General features: G+C 40.0%; 1 pseudogene; it reads left to right on the top strand.

Annotated features, from left to right (window-relative positions):
• Positions 1–965: 965 nt before the first annotated feature.
• LOC125357701 lies at positions 966–2,151 on the top strand (annotated as a pseudogene).
• The last annotated feature ends 3,542 nt before the right edge of the window (positions 2,152–5,693 follow it).

Raw genomic sequence — 5,693 nt, 5'->3', positions numbered from 1 at the left:
CATTGTGATAGCTATTTCCATTTTAGGTCCTCAAGAATTTCTCACCTGAGTGTGACATAATGGCATATAAAGACTGGTGGAGAAAGGCCAACTTTATTTTCCTGTCTCCTTCCTCTAGTTTTCTGTTATCCCTCTAACATACAAAGCTTGAGCTATCATTCCCAGGTAAAAACTTGCCAGTGGTTTCTGAAAGTCTTTGGGATAAAGAACAAACTGCATAGCATGACAGTTAAGGTCATCATCTCCAACATTTCATATGCAAATTTTCCTACACAATTTGCCTCCTAGGCACTTCTGGTGTTTCAGATATTCTGAGCATGCCCTGTGAACTCGTACTTTTCTTCTATGTCTTGCCATGTATAGTCTGGCTGACGTGGCTGTGTAAAAACTTGTAGTCATTCTTCAAAGTTCAACCCCAGTGTTATCTGCTTGTTTTACACCGAATGGGTCCATGACAGCTGTTTCTCTTACTGTTTTACAAAATATCTGGTCTTCTGGCCTATATCACACCTAGGCTGTAAATGTCTTCTGATATTAATATATGGAGTGAGAGTACTTCTTATGTGTATGGTGCCCAACCTAAAGGAACTCAAAGAAGAAAAGATAAAAGGAAAGAAGCATGGAAGTAGAGAACAATGGAGTTGAGGAGGAGAGCTGTCCTTGGAAAATTAATAGATTATTTCTTTTTCAAAGGTAGCTTTATGAACTGAGAAGGTGGATGGATAAATGATTGAAAGACTTATTAGGGAGATGGATGAACAGAGAGAGAGGGAGAGAGAGAGAGAGAGAGAGAGACCATAAGTATAGTGAAAAGTCCTGGCACAACCTGGTAATTGGTATCTTGATGCTGTCAGTTTATTGGTCTTTCAGATTTTGGTAGTGAAAAATCACTAAAATTCATATATTCTCTTTAGGATTGAGAGAGACAAAGGACAGTTTCCAAGAAAAGTAAAAGCGCTTTTCTCTTCGTGGACGCGACCGAGGAAGCATCGCTCAAGTGTCTCTTCCCACCCTCCTCCTGCCGTCATGTCTAAGTCCGAGTCTCCTAAGGAGCCTGAACGGCTGCAGAAGCTCTTCATAGGAGGGCTGAGCTTTGAAACGACCGATGAGAGTCTGAGGAGCCATTTTGAGCAATGGGAAACCCTCACGGACTGCGTGGTAATGAGAGATCCAAACACCAAGCGCTCCAGGGGCTTTGGGTTTGTAACTTATGCAACCGTGGAGGAAGTAGATGCGGCTATGAATGCAAGGCCACACAAAGTGGATGGAAGAGTCGTGGAACCAAAAAGAGCTGTCTCGAGAGAAGATTCTCAGAGACCAGGTGCCCACTTAACTGTGAAAAAAATTTTGTTGGTGGCATTAAAGAAGACACTGAAGAGCACCACCTACGAGATTACTTTGAACAATATGGGAAAATTGAAGTGATTGAAATCATGACCGACCGAGGCAGTGGAAAGAAGAGAGGCTTTGCTTTTGTAACCTTTGATGACCATGACTCCGTAGACAAGATTGTCATTCAGAAATACCATACTGTGAATGGCCACAACTGTGAAGTAAGGAAAACCTTATCAAAACAAGAGATGGCTAGTGCTTCTTCCAGCCAAAGAGGTCGAAGTGGTTCTGGAAACTTTGGCGGCGGTCGTGGAGGTGGTTTTGGTGGCAATGACAAATTTGGTCGTGGAGAAAACTTCAGTGGTCGAGGTGGCTTTGGTGGCAGCCGTGGTGGTGGTGGTGGATATGGCGGCAGTGGGGATGGCTACAATGGATTTGGTAATGATGGTAGCAATTTTGGAGGTGGTGGAAGCTACAATGATTTTGGCAATTACAACAATCAGTCTTCAAATTTTGGACCCATGAAGGGAGGAAACTTTGGAGGCAGAAGCTCTGGCCCCTATGGTGGTGGAGGCCAATACTTCGCCAAACCACGAAACCAAGGTGGCTATGGCGGTTCCAGCAGCAGCAGTAGCTATGGCAGTGGCAGAAGGTTTTAATTGTTGCCAGGAAACAAAGCTTAGCAGGAGAGGAGAGCCAGAGAAGTGACAAGGAAGCTACAGGTTACAACAGATTTGTGAACTCAGCCAAGCACAGTGGTGGCAGGGCCTAGCTGCTACAAAGAAGACATGTTTTAGACAATACTTATGAGTATGGGCAAAAAAACTCGAGGACTGTATTTGTGACTAATTGTATAACAGGTTATTTTAGTCTCTGTTCTGTGGAAAGTGTAAAGTATTCAAACAAAAGGGTTTTAATGTAGACTTTTTCCTTTTTGTTTTTCTTTTTTGCACCCATGCTGTTGATTGCTAAATGTAATAGTCTGATCATGACGCTGAATAAATGTGTCTTTAAAAAAAAAAAAGAAAAGTAAAAGCAATAAATATAGCTCCAAAAATGTTTTTAAGTAGCAATTAAGTGGTTATCTTAGTTTGAGTCTAAGTAAAGTTTAAAAGCTTTAACAACACATATAATTTGGTAACCCAACTAGTTTCATGCTACCTTTAACTTCTTGAAGACAATTCAGAACAGATATGGTGACTGCACTTTTCAATGGCTTAGGATGGATCTAGGTTCCCTGTTCTGTGTTGGGTGACTAAACTGGCTTTGTAAAGGGTGATTGTTAATACAAGAAAATCTCTGTTAGGATCTGAGTTTGCGGAAGGGGAAATGTGCTGTTTCTTAATAATCCTCTTTACTCACACTTTCCATACTGATTTTTTTAACTCTAAACATTTTAGCCAACCTTGAATTCTGAATTAAAGTCACCACTTTGAACTTTAAAACTTAACTTCAGATGTTTCATAGATATATGGCAGGGGTATGTCATAAAGATTTATGCTACTTCTCTTAAGTATTTAAATATTCAATTCAAGTCTATAAATATAGCACACGGCCTTAAGAAGTTTACAGTCTAAGAGGAGAGATAAGGCACATTCTTAAATCATGGTAATGCAAGATGCTGGGATCCACATTGTAATAGAGATGTACATAAATATATAGGACTAGAGAAAGGAAATTGATTAATTCTACCTGGAAAGATCATAATTATGCAAAAAAATTGTGTGGAAGAAGGCTGTGATGCATTCCCTAAAATTTCAGGACTTAGGTGTCAAAACAACAAGCTCGACATCTAGGATATAAGTGAGATATTTCCTTCATAAATTTGGGCTGGGTGCAAGGTGACATGTTGGGTGGCTAAAATGGATTCAGATGGCTCCATACATCATTTTCCCTTCCCCTCTAGTAAAAGCTTTTGCGTTCATGAGCCTTGAGTATACAAGAGGAGGAATGTGTTTGCCTTTGAGAAAAGGGGCAAAGGAGAGCTGAAGATATAGCTTATTACGGTCTGTCTGGTCTCTGAACTAATTTTAAGTTTTATTTAGTAAAAAAGAGAATCAGATTCTCAAAATTTCATCAGTAACTAGGAAAACAATAGTAAATAAAAATCCAATAGATTCCTTCAAGAATAATCATGGGCACAAACAGACAAGTTTTAGCTCTGATTTTAAAAGAAGGAAATAGCCTAGAATATGTAAGATTTACACCTAAACCATAGAAGTTATTTCAGTTGTGTGCAGAACCTCGTAAATTGTAGGTACACCTACCCTGTGAAAGCACCAGCCCAGAAAACCACGTGCACACACAGTCATGTACAGCAAAACAAGGTTTTTGTCAGCAGGGACTGACAAGGCCAATTCTCTCATGGGAGAAGAAGAAATGGCACCTGTTTTTGTTCAGGGGCAATTTTGTACAGTCCTGGGACTATGGGCAGAAGTACTCTGTATCCACAGCTGGACGTTAAAGATAGAACATAGCTTGGGCAGGGTTTACTGATTGCAACAGTTATGGGTAGACAGAATTCTGGTGATGCAGCTGTGAGCTGGAGATAGTACAGTTTAGGTAGGGGTGAGCAATTATGGCCAAGCCTGGCCTGGTCACCTGATTTCAGGGAAAGGGCAGAGGACCTAGGATAGAGGTTGTCAATCACCACAATGGGGGAGGACATGCTAATTCATGCTAATATCTTACATATGGAGAGTAGTATTTTCAAGGAGAGAGACAAGTTGCTGCAACTCCTGGCATGTGAATGCTACTGAAACAGAGTAGACTCAGCTGAATGGCACACTGGGGCTTCAGTTTCAGAATGATGACAGGTCTATGAGAGACCTTGCTCTGCTGGGAAATTACTATAATATACTTTGGAGATTGCTATTTCGAATACACATGCCAGGAAAGTCAAGCCTTTCTTGTGTAGACATAACTGACAAGGAGAGAGATGTCACCTAAGCAGACTTGAGAATCAGGCAGACATGGTCAAATCTCATTTCTCTAATTGATGATGTGAAACCTGGTCTAGCTAATATAAATTTCCTGAGTCTCCATTTCTACACCTATAAAATGTACATAATCAGGGGCTAGGGATATGGCCTAGTGGTAGAGTGCTTGCCTTGTATACATGAAGCCCTAGGTTTGATTCCTCAGCACCACATATATGGAAAAAGCCAGAAGTGGCACTGTGACTCACGTGGCAGAGTGCTAGCCTTGAGCAAAAAGAAGCCAGGGACTGTGCTCAGGACTTGAGTTCAAGCTCCAAGACTGGCAAAACAAAACAAAACAAAACAAAATGTACATAATCGAATCCACCTTGAAAAGCTATTGTTAAAGTTAAACGAGACATGGTAAGATACTACATAAATAATATCTTACTGGAAAAGGAGTTTAGTCAGAAATAACTAGTATTATCATTGGCATTGTTGGTGAGCATGCTAATAGGCATTAATAAAAAAAATTGCATTTACTCATGTTGACTTTTTTGAATCAAAGAAAATACATTTTTAGGGCTGAGTTAACCTTTCAATTATTCTTTTATTTCCAAATTAATAAAATGTAGTCCCAGCACAATTCAAGGTGCCCCCAAGTCAGACTGGTAATTGATAGAAAACCTGGAGTAAGAACTCAAGAGCATACTGTTCTCAGTTCTATTCCCAGTTTTGTGTCTCTTGTAGATAAATCAGCTTTTAATGTATCTTTCACACTTAGAAATCATGAATTTTTGTGAACAAAATAAATCCAGGACCCCATGTGGCTCCGACTCAACCCAAAGTCACATTCAAAGCAGTTCAGCCCAGCAACTAAAAGTAATTCAAAGAGAATTGCAGTCTTTACTCATATATCAAATAAAATTTAAATGACTTAGCTTGTAACCCACAGCAGTACTATAAAAATCTTTTTCGTTTTAACCTCTTTCCATTCTCCTGCACTGCAATTAGTTTCTATTTCTCTTCCGCAATCCAGAAAGACTTGTGAATGCTATCAGCAAAATTATCCAGCATTCTGCCCTCTAGGTTTTATCTCTCCCTTTCACTTCCTTAATTCCCTATTTTCCTAAGCACAGTTTTCAGGACAGGAAGAGACCAGGAGGCCTTCATTCTTACCCAAGTCTCTTCTGCCAGCTGCTGTGGCCTGGCAGAGGCCAAAGGTGCCTTTCCTATTGATCTCCACACCCATCCAGCTGCCATCTCACTCTCACTTCCCCTGATCCTCACCCCTTTCCCATGAGACATTCTTGAGAGGACTTGGTGGTAAATTTTTCACCTCATTACAATTTCAAATTGTAACTGTTACATAAAACTAAAAAAAAAAATCACCTTATGTTGCTAAAATAGAATATCACTTCAAATTTAGTAACTAAAAAACTA

Source organism: Perognathus longimembris, chromosome 9 (genome assembly GCF_023159225.1).
Source record: "Perognathus longimembris pacificus isolate PPM17 chromosome 9, ASM2315922v1, whole genome shotgun sequence".
NCBI lineage: Eukaryota > Metazoa > Chordata > Mammalia > Rodentia > Heteromyidae > Perognathus > Perognathus longimembris.
This window is presented reverse-complemented; position numbering and strand designations above follow the sequence as displayed.